This window comes from Sus scrofa, chromosome 2 (genome assembly GCF_054392235.1).
Source record: "Sus scrofa isolate SSC_HxYL_T2T_F1_AM1 chromosome 2, Sscrofa_HxYL_maternal_Yorkshire_Landrace_v2.0, whole genome shotgun sequence".
NCBI classification, from domain to species: Eukaryota; Metazoa; Chordata; class Mammalia; order Artiodactyla; family Suidae; genus Sus; species Sus scrofa.
In genome coordinates this window covers 146,717,192-146,736,000 of record NC_139384.1, presented here as the reverse complement: position 1 = coordinate 146,736,000, position 18,809 = coordinate 146,717,192, and the positions used below count along the sequence as shown (strand labels likewise).

Below are 18,809 nucleotides of genomic sequence, written 5' to 3'. Positions count from 1 at the left end.
ATTTCTATATTGAAATTGGCTTGTTGGGTTGCATGAGCCAAAGGAAGCACAAAAAGGATTGAAGAGTACAAATAAGACACACACTTGAGTCTCGTAGCACCAGTGTATCTTATTCACCTGTGGTGGTGTCTGCTCCCCTCTCCCCGTGTCAGTGGCTGCAGAGACCAGGAGCCCTGCACGAAACATCGGCACTCAGGGCATAATAGGTTACCCTTTAGTTCCCGTTTCTGTCTTAGCTGAAAAAGAATGTGTTGAAAGTTGAAGGCAGACAGAAGCAGACACTTGGAATTGGTGCACTCAGGTGTGTCTTGCCCGGGGTTTTGATTCTAGACGTGAACTCAGGAGGGCGAGTGTGGGCAGGGGTGGCCCTCTCTACAGTTTGTCTGCTCCTCAGAGTGGGAGCTTGAGAGCAGAGACTGGCTCTTAGGCATCTCCAGCCCCTTCTTCAGCACTGCCTGTCACCTGCTTGAAAGCATTCAGTGACATGTTTGCGAAATCAGATGAGAAAACGGGGTCAGCCCCGGCTCGTGTATTCCACATGCAGCCTCGTACCACTGATGGTCCAGGACCTGGCGCTGCAGGCAGTGGGGGAACCAGGATGCTGTGTCAGCTTTTGCTGAATGCATTCCCACACGAAGCTCAAGCCCACATGAATTGTGTGTGATACTCAGCTCTTTCCCCGAATCCCAGGTTCTGGCCGGAGCAGCTGCTGCCCATGAAGGCAAAGGGGCTGGAGATATCGGCTGGCGCAGCTGCCACAGGGTTCTGGTTCTTTCTCTCTGCATTTGGCTGTCTTGGCCTCACCTGGTGGTGCAGCAGTGGCCTCCTTTCTGGCTTCAGAGGCAGGCTGAACCTGGTGTGGGGTCTTCCCAGCACAAGTTCAAGAGGTTAAAACTCTCTTGCGAGGGTCAGCCGTCTTCCAGGGGAACTGAGAAGGAGGCTGTCCTGAGGTTTGAGGTGAGTCTGTCGCTTGATTCTGTTCACCTGTGGTTTTACTTATGTGACATGAGAAGGGGGCGTTGCTGGGACTGGTTCCAGAAATGGAGTTGGGGCCATTTCTGCCTCCCCATCTCAGAGCCCTGTGTGGGCCAGGTGATCTGCTGTCTAGGCTGCTAAAGTGACTCCGGGGAGCCTGATTTGGGACCAGTAGGCAGCGGCTTTTACCTCAGGCTCTAAGCCCACCTCCCAGCTCCCTCCTCAGGAGTCCCAGACGCCTTTGCCGCTATTGCTGAGGCTTCAGAGGAAAAGCCTCTGTTCCTTAGCCTCTCCCTACCTCACATCCTCGTCTCTCTGCTCTGACACCCTATGCTGCTTTCTCTCAAAACCCCCGAACCACCTCCGTTCCCTGCTGGTCAACCTCGAGGTGCCATATTCTGGGAATCCTTTACCTCCTGCTCACCCTTCTCATAGGGCCTTTGGGCACCTCTGCTGGGCCCCCCTTTGGCATGTGGATTGGTCTTCGCTCCCATCTGAGCCCCATCCAGAGGAGGCAGTGCCTTGCAGTGGGTTAGAGCTCCGGGGGGCCCTGGAATCAGACAGGTCTGGGTTGAATTCCCACTGTTGGCCTGACCTGTTGGCTCAGAGTCCTTCCCACACTATTTTGCAGCCTCTGGGGGGAGGCCGAGCACACCGCCTGATCCCCTGGGAGGGAGGAAGGGTCTCGGGTCTCCAGGGCTAACTGGAATGTCCTGGGCTTTGCAGGGGTTAAGGATGTCGTGGCCCAGGCTGCACCTACCTTCTCTGCTCGGAATATGGAGCTGGGGAGAAAGGGAGGGGGAGGAGGGGTGAGGCCGAGGGTGGGTGACCTTAGTCTGAGCTCTGTGTTTGCGGCAGCCTCCTACCTTGTAAAGTGAGTAACTGATTAGCTTGTCAGGAAGAAAAAATGGATTTATGTTTGGGAAAGTACTCTCTGTACCAGGAGGAGTTTATAACATGTCATAACAGAAGGGCCAGCTTGAGCCTGGGGCCCACCGTGGAGTGAGAGCCCGAAGGAGCTGCTGGGAGTGGCCCACAGTCCCAGGACTGCCCGCCCAGCTCCCCCAGGGCACCCTGGCAGCACGCAGCCTCTCCCAGCTGGGCGTATCCCCAGTCACACAGGCCGGGTGTGGCCTGCTAGGGGACAGGTGGGGCTTCCTCTGAGTTCCAGCCCCCCATTCCCTGTTCCCCATCCTTCTCTTTCCCTGAAGCAAGGCCAGAGAGTCCCTCCCATCACGCCCTGGACTGTCCCAAGAACTTGTGACTGGAGCCACTGCCACCCAGGGCCTAGAGAGGGCTGCTTTGAGGCGCCTTAGCCCGCCTCAGCTAAGGGAGCCTGGCTCCGCTGCGCAGGAAGGACAGAGGCAGGGCTTTGGCTCCAAGGTCACGCAGGTGTCCACCCTCTGCCATTACCACAGCTTCGCGTTCAAGGCCAAACACCTGGGCTCCTTTCATTCCAGCTCTGTGCTGCAAGCTGGGGATGCCAGTAGGTCAGGACAAACACTGTCTCTGTCCCCATGGTGCCACTGTCAGGCAGAGAAGAAAAAGACTTAAGCAGCTGCAGTGAAATTGACGAATATTGTTCTCCCAAAACTGGATTTCACTTTTGTTTCTTTGTGGTACATGTGATGGAAACTATTACAATAGTCGCTAACAGCAAGGGCTTCCCAGGAACGTGTGTGTGTGTGTGTGTGTGTGTGTGTGTGTGTGTGTGTGTGTGTGTGTGTGTGTGTGTGTGTGTGTGTGTGTGTGTGTGTGTGTGTGTGTGTGTGTGTGTGTACACGTTGGCTGAATAACGTAGTTACTCTTATCCCCATTTCATAGATAAGGAAACAAGCACACAGCTAAGCGACTTGCCCGATGTCACAGAGCTGATACGAGAGTGCGGGGATTTGACTTAAGGTAAGGTCTTACTCCAGACTTTTTTTTTTTTTTAATCTCTAATTGCCTGCTGTTATAGAAAACGAGACAGCTATGGGAAAGTCAGAAGAAGAATTCTCCAGATTTTCCCCTTCGGCCTTAAACAATTAGGTGTATTCTCTTTTTCTTCCTTTTAAATGTGCTTTGATTATGAATATAACATAACACACTCTAGGAAAATGCATCAAACAAATGCACGGCTTAACAAATGATTAAAATGCACATACTTAGGTAGCTGTTGCCCAGGTGGAGAAAGAGAACATTGTCGGCGCCCCTGCTCCTTTGCCCAACCATCCCCCCTCTCCCTCCCTCCCTAGGGAGTTGTTATTTTGACCTTCGTGGCAATCGCTGCTTTGCTTTTCTTTGTAGATTTGCCACCTAAGTATACATCCCTAGACACTACAGTTTAGGACGCTTGGACTTTGCTATAAATTGAATCACATAGTAGGCTGTATGATTGTGTGGTATATATTATACAATATATGCAATGTAGATCTATTGTGTAATGTATTGCATATATTCTGTCATGACTGGCTTCTTTGCTTCTACATTATGAAGTGAGATTCAGCATGTTATTTCAGTGTGTTCACTCACCCCCATTGCTGAGCGGATTCTATTGGAAAAATACACTGCAATATATTTACCTCGTCTACTGTTGATGGACATTTGAGTTATTTCCAGTTTCGAAGTAGTATGGATGAGGCTGTTAGGAACATTCTTACACATGTTCATATTTTTTGTTGCTGGCAGGAGCATTTGCATTTCCGGTAGGTACACACCTAGGAGCTGAATTGCTGGATGCCTAAGTTCAACTTGAATCGATCATGTCAAACAGTTTTCTCAAGTTGAGTGAACCAGTTCACACTCCTTTTCCTTCTAGTGGTATGAGAATTCCTGTTGCTACACCCTTGCTAACACTTGGCTTTGGTTAGTGGTTTTAGTTTTAGCTGGTCCGGTGACTATCTCATTCCGGTATCTTACTGTGGTTTGACTTTGCAGTTCCTTGATGATTAATCATATTGATCATTTTGGGGGCATTTGAATATCTCTTTGCCAAGTACTTTTTTCAAGTCTCTAGCTTATTCTTCTGTTGGAGTGTCTGTCTTTTTCTTCCTGTTTGGGGGTAGTTCTCGGTTCTGGATGTGAGCTTTTAGTGGATTATATATATGACATCATTTCTCTCACTCTGTGTTTGGCTCGCCTTGGCACTCTCTTAATGGTCTCTTGGGATGAGCGAAAGTTCTCCAAGTTTTTTGGGGCAATTATAGTTCTGTTTTATTGAGGTCCACTTTGCACACTTAAATTCACAGATGTTGAGTTCAATCAGTTTTGACAATTATATCTATCCGTGTGACTGCCACCCCATACAACATATTGTCACTCCAGCAAGTGCCCTAGTGCCTCTTTCTAGATGCTTCTTTATCCACCTTTCAAACATACCTACTTTCTGATTTCTGTCACCATAGATTAATTCTGCCGCTTCTAGAACTTCACCGAGGTAGAATTAGAAGTATGTATTCTCTTGTATCTGACTTCTTTTGGTTAATACAATGGTTTTACTTTTGGTTTTCATTTTTAGAGTCACTCATATTGTTCTATTAGCAGCAGTTCATTACTTTTTATGCTGAGTGGCGGTCATTAGACTAATAGGCCATCATTCATTCTGCTATTGATGACTACTTGTATTTTTTGTAGATATATTCATAATATATATCTGCATTTACTGTATATTATATTAAATATATTTTGGAAATGTAATAATATTTAATAATTAATATAGTGAATATATATTAAACTTTCAATTCTGAGATATAGATCAATGTGCAACTATAAGAAATGACATAAAGAGCCTGTGTATCTTTTACCCAATTCCCCTTGATAACATTTTGTAAAACTAGTACAAAAATAGTGCATGGTCAGAGCCAAGGTCTTGCCTTGATAGAGTCAAAATACACAGCGTTTCCATCACCACAAGGGTCCCACTTGTCGCCCTTTTATAGCCACTCCCACTTCCCTCCCACTCCCCTCATCCCTGGCAACCTCTAATTGCATCTCCACTTCCATTATTTTGTCATTTCAAGAATCTTGTCTGAATGGAATCATATAGTATATAACCTTTTGGGACTGGCTTTTTTATTCAGCATAATCTTCCTGGAAATTTATTCAGGTTGTTGAGAGCAACAATTGCCCCTCCCTGGAATTCCTGTTGTGGCTCAGTGGGTTATGAACCCAGCTAATAGCCATGAGGACACGAGACTGATCCTTGGCCTTGCTCAGTGGGTTAAGGATCTGGCATGGCCATGAGCTGTGGTGTAGGTTGCAGGTGTGGCTCAGATCCTGTGTGGCTGTGGCTGTGGTAGAGGCCGGCAGCTGAAGCTCTGGTTGGACCCCTAGTCTTAGATGGTATGTGTGGCACTAAAAAAGCAAAAAAACCCCAAACAAAAACAAATGAAAAACCAAAAAAACCAAAAAAAAAAAAAAAAAAAAAAGACGCCCCAAACGACAGCTCCTTCCTTTTTATTGTTGTGTAGTATTCCATGGTGTAGATGCACCTCATATTTTTTAACCATTCATCTGTTCAAAGACATCTAGGTTGTTTGCAGTTTTCACCATTATCAATAAAGCTTCTATAAACATTTATCTACAGATTTTTGTGTGAACATAAGTTTTGACTTCTCTGGGATAAATGCTCAGGACTGCAATTGCTGGGTTGTATGGTACTTGCATATTTAATTTTTTAAGAGAGTTCTGGAGTTTTCTAGAATGATTGTCCTATTTTTACATTTCTACCAGTAACAAATCAGTGATGGAGGTTCTCTGCATTCCCACCAACATTTGGTGTTGTCACTAATTTTTTACTTAGGCATTCTGATAAGTACGTAGTGACATCTCATTACAGGTTTTTTTTTTTTTTTTTTTTTTTTTTTTTTTAGGTATTTTAGGGCTGCACCTATGACATATGGAGATTCCCAAGCTAGGGGTCCAATCAGAGCTACAGCTGCCGGCCTACACCACAGCCATAGCAACGCCAGATCTGAGCTGCGCCTGTGACCTACACCACAGCTCATGGCAACACTGGACACTTAACCCACTGAGCAAGGCCTGAACCTTCATCCTCATGGACGTTAGATTTGTTTAGACTGAGCCATGATGGGAATTCCTTATTATAGTTTTATCCCCCCCTTTTTTATTACTCAAATGAATTTATCACATCTGTAGTTATTATAGTTTTAATTTGTGTTTGCTTAATAGATAATGATATTGGACATCTTTTCATGTGCTTGTCATCTGTATATCCTCTTTGGTGAAATGTCTCTTCATGTATTTGGAAATTTTTTTTTTTGCTGTTGGGTTTTTTTTAACTTTTTTTTTTTTTTTTTTTTTTTTTTTGTCTTTTTAGGGCTGCACCTGCAGCATATAGAAGTTCCCAGGCTAGGGGTTGAATCAGAGCTACAGTCGCCGGCCCACAGCCACAGCCACACAGTATCTGAGCCATGTCTACAACCTACACCACAGCTCACGGCAGCGCTGGATCCTTCACCCACTGAGCAAGGCCAGGGATCAAACCTGCGTCCTCATGGATACTAGTCAGGTCTGTTACATCTGAGCCACAATGGGAACTCCTAAACTTTTTAAAATTGGTAAAATAACTGTAAATTTATCATTTTAAGTGTGTAATTCAGTGGCATTAATTACATTTGTACTCTTGTGCAAACATCACCAGTAACTGTTTCTAAAACTTTTTCATCACCGCATAAAAACTCTGCAATCATTAAGCAACAGAAACCCGCGAACCCCTCGTAACCTCTAATCGACTCTCTGTCTCCATGATTGCCTAGTCTAGATATTTTACATAAATGGAATCATATATTATTTGTTCTTTTGTATCTGGTTTATTTTACCTAGCATGATGTTTTCAAGTTGTAGCTTTTCTGAGAACTTCATTCCTTTTAATAACTGAGTAACAGTCCATTGTATGTATTTTCTGCATTTTGTTTACCTGTTCTTTTGTTAATGGGCACTTAGGTTGCTTCTACCTTTTGATGGTTGTATGCTGCTGCAATTAATATTGGTATACAAATATCTGTTTGAGTCCTTGTTTTTAATTGTTCTGGGTGTAAACTTAAGGCAGAAATCGCTGTGTCATATGGTAATGCTTTGTTGAGTTTTTGAGGAACGACCAAACAACCTCAGCAGCTGCACCGTTTTTGCATTCCCACTAGCAATGTAGGAGGGTTCTGACTCCACATTTTTGCTGACATTTGTTATTTTTATTCATGCATTTATTTATTTGTATCCTAATAGGCATAAAGTGGTATCTTAATTGTAGTTTCTATTTGCATTTCCATAAGGATGAGGAATGTGGAATACCTTTTCAGGTATTTATTGGCGATTTATATATCTCTGGAGAAAAGTTGATTCAAGTTCTTTGTCGGTATTTAATTGGGTTGTCTTTTTGTTATTGAATTTTAGAAGTTCTTTGTATATTTTGGATCTGAATTCCTTATCAGATATATGACTTGCAAGCATCTTCCATTCTGCAGGTTGTCTTTTCATTTTCTTTATATATCCTTTGATACATGGAAGTTTTTAATTAAATGTCTTGGCTGTTTTTTTTTAATTTTTAAAGAAATTATAGTTGATTTACGATGTACACACACACACACAAACACACTATTTTTCTCATACTATCTTCCATCATGTTCTATCACAAGTGATTGGATGTAGTTCCCCGTGCTATACAGCAGGATCTCCTTGCTTATCCATTCTAAATGTAATAGTTTGCATCAACTAACCCCAATCTCCCAGTCCATTTCACTCCCTCTGCCTCCTTCTTGGCAAGCACAAGTCTGTTCTCCATGTCTATGAGTCTGTTTCTGTTCTGTAGATAGGTTCATCTGTGTCATATTTTAGAGTCCACATACATGTGATATATGGTATTTGTCTTTCTTTTTCTGACTTATCACAGTTAGTATGAGAATCTCTAGTTCCATCCATGTTGCTGAAAATGGCATTATTTTGTTCTTTTTTTATGGCTGAGTAGCATTCCACTGTGTATATGTACCACATCTTCTTAATCTGTTCATCAGTCGATGGACATTTAGGTTGTTTCCATGTCTTTGCTGTTGTGAATAGTGCAGCTATGAACATAGGGGTGCATGTATATATTTTTTTAATATATCTGAAAATGAACTTTGTTTTTTTTTGTTTTTATATAATGATTTTTATTTTTTTCCATTATAGCTGGTTTACAGTGTTCCGTCAATTTTCTACTGTACAGCAAAGTGACCCAGTTACACATACATGTATACATTCTTTTTTCTCACATTATCATGCTCCATCATAAGTGACCAGACATAGTTCCCAGAGCTGCACAGCAGGATCTCATTGCTAATCCATTCCAAAGGCAACAATCTGCATCTATTAACCCCAAGATCCCAGTCCATCCCATTCTCTCCCCCTTGGCAACCACAAGTCTCTCCTCCAAGTCCATGACTTTATTTTCTGTGGAAAGGTTCATTTGTGCCGCATATTGGATTCCAGATATAAGTGATATCATATGGTATTTGTCTTTCTCTTTCTGACTTACTTCAGAGTCTCTAGCTCCATCCATGTTGCCGCAAATGGCATTATTTTGTTCTTTTTTATGGCTGAGTAGTATTCCATTGTGTATATATATACACACCCACACACACACACCCACACACACACCACATCTTCCTAATCCAATCATCTTTTGATGGACATTTGGGTTGCTTCCATGTCTTGGCTCTTGTGAATAGTGCTGAAATGAACATGGGGGTGCATGTGTCTTTTTCAAGGAAAGTTTTGTCTGGATATATGCCCAAGAGTGGGATTGCTGGGTCATATGGTAGTTCTGTGTATAGTTTTCTAAGGTACCTCCATACTGTTCTCCATAGTGGTTGTACCAGCTTACATTCCCACCAACAGTGCAGGAGGGTTCCCTTTTCTCCACCCTCTCTCCAGCATTTGTTATTTGTGGACTTATTAATGATGGCCATTCTGACTGGTGTGAGGTGGTATCTTGTGGTAGTTTTGATTTGCATTTCTCTAATAATCACTGATGTTGAGCATTTTCTCATGCGCTTGTTGGCCATCTGTATATCTTCCTTGGAGAAACGTCTATTCATGTCTATTTTTCAATTGGGTTATTGGCTTTTTTCCTGTTGAGTTGTAGAAGTTGTTTGTATATTTTAGAGATTTAAGCCCTTGTCAGGTGCAACATTTGAAATGATTTTCTCCCATTCTGTAAGTTGTCTTTTTGTTTTCTTTTTGGTTTCCTTTGCTGTGCAAAAGCTTGTCAGTTTGATTAGGTCCCATTTTTTAGTTTTGCTTTTATTTCTGTTGCTTTGTGAGACTGACCTGAGAAAACGTTTGTACGGTTGATGTCAGAGAATGTTTTGCCTATGTTCTCTTCCAGGATTTTGATGGTGTCTTATCTTATATTTAAGTCTTTAAGCCATTTTGAGGTTATTTTTGTGCATGGCGTGAGGGTTTGTTCTGGTTTCATTGATTTGCATGCAGTTGTCCAGGTTTCCCAGCAAGACTTGCTGAAAAGAGCATGTATCTTTTTGAATGAAAGTTTTGTCCGGATACATGCCCAGGAGTGGGATTGCTGGATCATATGGTAGTACTATATTTAGTTTTCTGAGGAACCTCCCTCTACACTGTTTTCCATAGTGGTTGTTATCAATTTACATTCCCACTAACAGTGTAGGAGTGTTCCCTTTTCTCTACACCCTCTCCAGCATTTGTTATTTGTAGCCTTAAAATTTTTTTTAAAAAAATTATATTTGATTTACAGTGTTCTGTCACTTTCTGCTTTTATATGTAGTCTTTAATGATACCATTCTGAAAATTCAATTTTTTTTTTTTGGTTTTCTTAGTTTTTTTTTTTAGTTTCTTAGTTGGAAGTTCCTAGGCTAGGGGTTGAATCAGAGCTGAAGTTGCTGGCGTATGCCACATCCACAGCAATGCCACATCTGAACTGCAAGTATGACTTACATTGCAGCCTACAACAATGTCAGATCCTTAACCCACTGAGTGAGGCCAGGGATCAAACCCACATCCTCAGGGATACTAGTCGGGTTCTTAACCAGCTGAGCCACAATGCGAACTCCTCAGCTTTTTTTTTTTTTTTTTTTTTTTTTTTTTAATGGCTGCACTGTGCCATATTCAAATTCCTGGACGAGGACTGAATCTGAGCCACAGCTGCTACTGACGCTCAGCTGCAGCAACACCAGATCCTTTAACCTACTGTGATGGGCTGGGGATCAAACCTTTGTCACCCAGCAACCTGAGCTGCTGCAGTCAGCCTCTTCACCCATTGTGCCACAGAGGGAACTCCAGTTTGTAGAGTTTTTGATGATGGCCATTCTTACTGGTGTGATGTGACAACTCAGAGTAGTTTTGATTTGCATTTCTCTAATAATTACTGATGTTGAGCATCTTTTCATGTGCTTTTTGGCTATCTTTATATTTTCTTTGGAGAAATGTCTAGATTTTCTGACCAGTTTCGATAGCGTTTGTTTATTTGATATTGAGCTGCATGAGATGCTTGTATATTTTGGAGATTAAGCCCTTGTCAGTCACTTTGTTTGCAAATATTTTCTCCCATTTTGTGGGTTGTCTTTTTTTGTGGCTTTTCAGGGCCGCACCTGCAGCATATGGAAGTTCCCAGGCTAGGAACTGCAGCTGCTGGCCTATGCTATAGCCATGGCAACACGAGATCCAAGCCACATCTGTGACCTACACCACAGCTCATGGCAATGCTGGATCCTTAACCCGCTGAGCAAGGCCAGGGATTGAACCTGTGTCCTCATGGATGCTAGTCAGATTCATTCCGGCTGAGCCACGGAACTCTGAGCCATTGGTAATTTAATAGGGATTGCACTGAATCTGTAGATTGCCTTGGGTAGTAGAGTTATTTTGACAACATTGATTCTTCCTATTCAAGAACACGGAATATCTTTCTATTTGTTTGTGTCATCTTAGATTTCCTTCTTTAACATATAGTTTTCAGAATACAGGTGTTCTTCCTAAAAGTTTTAAATTTTACTAAGGTTCACTTTATCTGTTTTTTCTTTTCTGGCTTATGGTTTTGATGTTGTAAGGAGGGATCCATTGCCCTATCGAAGATTAGGAAATACTGTTTTCTTCTAAGAGCTGATGGTTTTAGCTCTTACATTAGATCTTGATCCATTTTGAGTTAGTTTTTATAACTTGTTAGGTAAGCTTACAGTTTTATTATTGTTTGCATGTTGAAATCCAGTTGTCTTAGGACTACTGGTTTCTTTTTCCAGCACCATTTGTTGAAAAGATTGTTCTTTCTCTGTTGAAAAGGCTTAGCATCCTTGTTAAAAATCGTTTCTGTAGATATATGGGTTTATTTCTGAACTCTCTATTCCATTGTTCTCTATGTCTGTCCTTATGCTAGTACTACACTGTTTTGATTTCTGTAACTTTGTAATAAGTTTTGGAATCAGACTCTGACTTACTCTGTTTTTAAGTTTGTTTTGGTTGGTTGTGGCCCCTTGCAGTTTCGTATGCATTTGAGGATCAGCTTTTCCATTTCTTGAAAAAAGTCTGTTGGAATTTTTTTTAAAGGATTTTTATTTTTCCTATTATAGTTGGAAGTCCTGTTGGAATTTTGATAGGGGTTACATTGAATCTATAGATCTCTTTGGATAGTATAGACGTTTTCATAACGTTAAGTCTTCCTACCTATGACTATAGGATGTCTGCATTTATTTAAGTCTTAAAATTTCTGTCAGCGATGTTTAAAATTTTCACTATGTAAGTCTTTTACCTCCTTAGTTAAAGTTATTCCTAGGCAATTTATTTTGTTAGATGCTTTTGTAATAAATAATAAATTTGCTTTCTTAATTTCTTTTTTGATTGTTCACTGCTGGTGTGTAGAAACAGATTTTTGTGTGTTGATCCTGTATGCTGCAACTTTCCTGAAATTGTTTATTAGTTTTAGCAGCTTTCTGTGGATTCTTTAGGATTTTCAGTTTATAAGATCATGACATCTGCAAATAAAGTTTTACTTCTCCCTTTCCAATTTCGGTGCCTTTTATTTCTTTTTCTTGTCTAATCACCCTGGCTAAAACTTGCAGTACAGTGTTGAATAGCAATGGTTAAAGTGGGCATTCTTGTCTCATTCTTTATCAAAGGGAGAAAGGGGTCAGTTTTTTTACCACTGAGTATCATTTTAGCTGTGTAGTTTTTGTAAGTGCTCTTTATCATGTCAAGGAAACACCCTCTTATTCCTAGTTTTCTGAGTTTTTTTTTTTTTTTTTTTTTTTATGGGTGGGGTTTGTTTTTGGCTCTGCCCTCAGCATGAAAAGTTCCTGGGTTAGGTATTGAACCTGTGCCATGGCAGCAATCTGAGCCACTGCAGGGACAACACTGGATCCTTAACCCACTGCACCATGAAAAGTTCTTTCATCTTGTCACGTGCCTTTTCCACATCAATTAAGATATTTCCCCCCTTTTTTTCTGTTAATGTGATGGATTATGTTGATTGGTTTTCTTATGTTGCATTACTCTTACATTCCTGGGATAAGTCCCACTTGGGCATGAGGTATAATCCCTTTAATATGCTGTTGGATTTGGTTTGCTAGTATTTTGTTGAGAATGTTTGTATTTATATTCATAGAGATATTTATCTCTGATTTTTTTTTCTTGTGATATTATCTGGCTTTAGTATCACAGTAATGCTGGCCTCATAGAGTGAGAGGGAGTGTTCCCTTCTCTTCTACTTTTTGGAAGAGTTTGAGAAGGATTGGTATTTATTATTTATTTTTATTTTTATTTTGCTTTTTAGTGCCACACCTGTGGCATGTGGAGGTTCCCAGGCTAGGGGTTGAATCAGAGCTATAGCTACTAGCCTACACCACAGCTGCAGCAACATCAGATCTGAGCTGAGTCTTCAACCTACACCACAGCTCATGGAAAATGCCGGATCCTTAACCCACTGAATGAGGCCAGGTATCGAACCTGCAACCTCATCGTTCCTAGTTGGATTCATTTCCGCTGCAACATGATGGGAACTCCTTTGTTATTTTTTTAAACGTGTTGTGGAATTTACCAGTGAAGCCATCTGGTCCTGACCTTGTATGTCAGAAGGTTCTGATTACTGATTTGATCTCTTAAATTGTTATAGGTCTATAGAAATTTTCTGTTTTATCTTGAGTAATGTAGGTAATTTGTGTGTTCCTAGAAATTTATCCATTTCATTTAGGTTATCCCTATCCAATTTGTTGGCATGCAATGGTTCATAGTATTCTATTATAATCCTTTCCATTTCTGTAAGGTCAATAGTAATATCACCTCTTTAATTTCTGATTTTACTTATATGTATTTTCTCTCTTTTTCCCTTGTCAGTCTAGCTAAAAGCTGGTCAGGTTTGTGATCTTTTCAAAGAACTAACTTTTGATTTCATTGATTATATTATTTCTCTTTTCTCTATTTTATTTTTCTATTCTTTAGTCTTTATTTTCTTGCTTCTGCTAGCTTTGGGCTTGCTTGCTTTCTCTCTCTCTTTCTTTCTTTCTCTCTTTCTTTCTTTCTTTCTTTCTTTCTTTCTTTCTTTCTTTCTTTCTTTCTTTCTTTCTTTCTCCAATACATCATTTTTTTTCTACTGTACAGCATGGTGAACCAGTTACACATACATATGTACACTCTGTTTTCTTACATTATCATGCTCCATCATAAGTGACTAGACATGTGGGTGAAGTAAGTCAGAAAGAGAAAGACAAATGCCATATGATATCACTTCTTCTTCTTCTTTTTTTTTTTTTTTTTTTTGCCTACGCCACAGCCACAGCAATGCCAGATCTGAGGCATGTCTGTGACCTACACCACAGCTCATGGGAATGCTGGATCCTTAATCCAACCCACTGAGCAAGGCCAGGGATCAGAGCCTGAAACCTCATGGTTCCTCGTTTCCACTGCACCACAATGGGAACCCCTTTTCTTCTTTTTTCTAGTTCCTCAAGGAATAAAGTTAAGTTATTGATTTAAGATTTTTTCTTTTTATTTTTTTTAATATAGGCACTTAACATTTATAACTTTCTCTCTGAGCACTGCCTTCTCTACATGTTATGTTTCGATATGTTGCCATTGTCATTCATCTTTCAGTATAATTTCTCTTGTGTTCTCATTTGATCCATTGATTATTTAAGAGTATGTTTAATTTCCACACTTGTGAATTTTCTGATTTGCTTCTGAATTATTTATTTCAAGCTTAATTTCATTGTGATTGAAAAATACACTTCTTAGAGTTCAGCTCTAAAAAATTTATTGAGACTTGTTTTGTTCTCCCTTCAATTCTGTTTATGTTTGCTTTTTTTTTTTAAAGGAGAATCATCAGAGGTTTTAAAATTATATTTATTTATTTTGTCTCTTTTAGGGCCACACCCAAGGCATATGGAGGTTCCTGGGTTAGGGGTCAAATCAGAGGTGTAGATGCTGGCCTACACCACAGCCACGGCAGCGTGGGATCTGAGCCACGTCTGCAACCTACACCACAACTCACAGCAATGCTGGATCCTTAATCTCACTGAGTGAGGCCAGGGATCAAACCTAAGTCCTCATGGGTGCTAGTTGGAGTCATTTCCATTGAGACACGATGGGAACTCTTATGTTCGCTTTATATATTTTGAGGCTTTTTTTTTGTTGGTTTATATGTGTTTGTAATTGTTACATCTTCTTGATGAATTAGCCCTTTCTCAGTATATAATGCCTTTCTTCATTGCTTTCAAAAGTTCGCTTGGCTTAAAGTCTATTTTGTCTGATTTACTGTATGTGTATATGTATATACATATATTTTTCATATTATTTTCCATTATGGGGGTGGAGTCAGGTCCCAAGTTGCTGCAGTGGAAGCCCTGAGGCTCAGGTCCTTGCTGGATCTGCTTCCTCTAAATGCATGCTCTCCCCCATCCCAGCATTGGCACATCTGTCCCAGAGAGGAGCAGTGCTGGAGCAAGAAGGGCTGGAATGGGACTCATCATGGGTTGCAGTGCAGGCTGGGCTGGTCCTGGGATCAGTCGGAGTTCTAGGCACTCCTGATTGGCTTCCTCCTTAGAACCAGCAATAGCTGCTCTCACCCTGTTCAGATGCTCTGTTGGATCTGAGCTGGCTCTGTCCCCCATAGCTGCTCATTGTCCTCCAATGCGGTAGCCTACACCCTAGTGTGGCCCTGCACTGTGGAACAAGTGGGCTGTAGTAGGCTCTCAGCTCAGGCTGGGGCACACACTGGGGTGGTTGCAGGAAACCAGCCAGAGTCCAGGGCATTTTCTTTTTCTGCTTTGTTTTGGGAGTAAGCAAATTCTCTTTATGAGCAGAGTGCAGGTTTCTTAGAGCCCTGCTGTCATTCCTACTGGTTTTCAAACCAGCTAAGGGGATTTATCTTCCCAGTGTCAGACCCCAGGCTTAGGATGCCTAATATATGGTTGCAACTGCTCACTCCCTAGGAAGGATCTCTGAAGCCATATAATCCCCCTCCTCTTCTGTGTCCCCTCCCAGGGGGCAAGTCCTGAACTGATTACTCCTCTCCCCTTCCTACCTGATTCCATATAAATCTTTTTTTATAGCTTTGGTTGTAGGAATCTTTCTGTCAGTCTTCAGTTTGTTTTCCATGGGAATTGCTCCATACGTGGATTTTTTGGTGGGTGATGAAGTATAGCATTGGTTTCTTGCAGGGTTCAGAAAGGAATATGGGCAGAGCATACTCAAAAGGTCTAAATTGTAGATATATTTTTGATGTATTCATGTGGAGGGGTGAGATCCCTGTCTTCTGACTCCATCCTCTTGATCTCCTCCTGTGTTCTGTATGTCTTATTCTTTTTTCCCCCCCTCATTCCTCCATTCCTGCCTTATTTTTTGTTTGGTTGATCTTTTCTATGGAACCACTTTGATTCCATTCCCATTTCCTTTTTTTATGTATTCTGTAGATACTTTCTTTGTGATTACCATGAGGGTTGCATTTAACAATCTGAATTTATAACAACCTATTTTAAAACCCTACTCTTACATCGTTATGCATTGTGTGCCTAATGGTGTAGATTTACAATTATTTTTATGTATTTATCTTTTAATTCCTGTAGGAAATAAAAAGTGGAGTTATAAACAAAGTATAGTAATACTTGTTTTTATATTTGCCTGCGTATTTATCTTACCAAAGATCTTTATTTCTTTGTTTTTTGTCTTTTAGGGCCACACGTGGGGCACATGGAGGTTCCCAGGCTAGAGGTCGACTTGAGCTACAGCTGCCGGTCTACACCACAGCCCCAGCAATGCCAGATCCGAGCCATGTCTATGACCTACACCACAGCTCACGGCAACACCAGATCCTTAACCCACTGAGCGAGGCCAGGGTCCAACCTGTGGCCTCATGGATATTAGTCACGATGGGAACTCCCAAGATCTTTATTTCTTGATGTGGCTTTGCGTTACTGTTTGGTGTCCTTTCATTTCAATCGAGAAATTCCCTTTAACATTCTTACACAGTAGGTCTGATGGTACTGAACTCCTTCAGCTTTAAAAAAGTCTGGAATTGTCTAAATTTAGCTCTCATTTCTGGAGGACACTTCTGCTGGATATAGAATTATTGGTTGACCTTCTGTCTTTCAGCCCTTTAAACATGAGATCCCACTGTTCCTTGGTTTCTGATGAGAAATTGCTACTGTTATGGAGCCTCTCTTGTATGTGATGAGGTGCTTCTCTCTTGCTGCTTTCAAGATTCTCTCTTTGTCTTTGTTTCTCAACAGTTTGATTATGAAGTGTCTCAATGTGGATCTCTTTGAATTTATCCTGCTTGGAGTTGAGCATCTTGGATTTTTGGATTTGTGGATTCATGTTTTCCATCAAACTTGGGAAAATTTTCCTCTATCACTTTTCTTCAAATATTCTTTCTGCCCATTTCTCTCTTTCTTCTCCTGGGATTCCCACAATCCATATATTGGTCTGCTTCATGGTGTACCATAGATCCCTTAGACTCCATTCATTTAACTTTTTTTCTTTCTGCTTTTTAGACTTGATAATTCCCGTGGTCCTGTCTTCAAATTAGCTGGTTTTATTTCTGCCTGCCCAAATATGCTGTTGAACCTCTCTAGTGAATTTTGGTTATTGTACTTTTCAACTCAGTAATTTCTGCATGTCTCAGCTGAGTGTCAGGAGTATTAATGTGGTGTTAACTGTGTTAATGAGATTTCTTCACTCTGGCAGGGGCCCTCAGTACTTTTTCTCTCAACCCAACAGCAGCTACTGTCTGGCAAGGCTTAGGTCATCTCTTCCTACACATGCATAGTCTAGCCATCAGCCAAAGATTTATAAGGACCCTCCACACTGACCTATTGCGCTCTCTACCGCATGACTGTCTTCTTTTCAATGTCCTACCTCTCAGATTATAGCTGCTTTAGCTGCTCTAAACTCTAATCTCTGCCTCTTCAACTCAGTAAGTAATTCAGTCATGCTCTATTTGAAATCTAGCCCTTGAAACACAATTGGGAAACAAAAAAATGAACAAACCCACAGATATTCCAGTTTTATAGTTATTTATGGTGGGAGGGCTAGACTGGTACTTGCTGCTGCATCATTGTTAGAGGCGGCAGTTTCTCTCTTTCTGCATGAAATGGGTTATGTGTTGGCAAAGATGTTGAGACAGATGTCAGGCAGAGCGAGCCACTCTCTCTGATCCCTGCCTTTGTCAGGTCTCTCTGTGCAAGAGGACACTCACTCACTAGCCTCTACAAGAGCAGAGATGCGATGTCTTCTTCCTCCATCCTTAATGTACTTCCAGAAGAGGGCCTTGGGCTGTGTGAGCACTGATGGCAAGAGTCTCTTGGATCTTGGAAGTCATTCACCTTCTTGTTGCCCACAGATAACGAGTGTGTTCAATTCACCTTAAAAACCCAGTTCTGCCTCTAGTAGCCTGCTCTTTTGCAGCAAGGAAGTTAAGGTTGCCCTGTTGCCTGGTTGAGGGTGGAGGGGAGCACAGCACCTTCAAAGATCTATCTGGTTTCTTTGCTGCTGTAAGTCATTAGAATATGGATCGCTTTCCAGGCCTTGGGGCTGCAGGCAGCATGCCATGTAGTAAACCATGTTCCAGCAGAGGCGGACACACAAGGGCTGTTTTTCAGCCCATTAGGAAGGAGGCACAGCCAAGTCCAACACCAAAACAGAGGAGTTATTCTGAGACATGCTATGCCTATACAGGAATATAAAGCTTGGCATCTCACACTGTTCTAGGAGCCCACAGGCAGCTCATTCATTCACTAGACTTTTGATGTCTGCCTGCACTGAGCCAGGCCCTGGGGTTCTGGGGATAGAGGGTGAGGGGAAGATTCACCAGGGATAAGGACGGGGTCAAATCTTGGTTCCAAAGAAAATCGAGGAACAAATTGAAATGAACCCATCTTTTCCATACTTCTATTTGAATAAAAGAACGTGTACATTGAATTTATTTTCTGGAAAGGAAATACAGAGATTTTGTTTTAGAGGCTGAGGCACTGCCTTGAGGAGGACCTTGGGCCTTGTCTAACCCACCCAACACAGGCTCTCTCAAGAGCCCATAGCTGGTTGTGTTTCTGCAGTTGAAGGCATGAATGGGCTCTGGCTTTTCTTGAGGACTGCTAACTCCTGATTTCCCTCTTCTTTCTCTTTTCTCTTAGACAGAGATGGTTGAGCTTGAGGTGCCCCGCCCCACACATCGGATTAGGTATGGACTTTGGTCTCCATCCCTGGGATACTCCTGGGATTCGACCCTCTGTTCTTGCCCTCCTGGCATCCTTAGTCTGTAGTGGGCTTCTCGTCAGTAGAAAAGGGAAATTTCTATTCTAGGTGCTGCACATTTCACTCTGGAGCAGGGAGACTGCTGGCCAGCA

General features: G+C 41.7%; 1 protein-coding gene across 1 annotated transcript in view; it reads left to right on the top strand.

Moving 5' to 3' along the window:
- Positions 1-2,842: 2,842 nt before the first annotated feature.
- FSTL4 (follistatin like 4) overlaps positions 2,843-18,809 on the top strand; it is a 725,863-nt gene continuing 709,896 nt past the window's right edge. The window contains exon 1 of the mRNA XM_085014566.1: positions 2,843-2,877. The gene's annotated coding sequence lies outside the window, so the exon portion shown is untranslated. The remainder of the gene's footprint in view (positions 2,878-18,809) is intronic.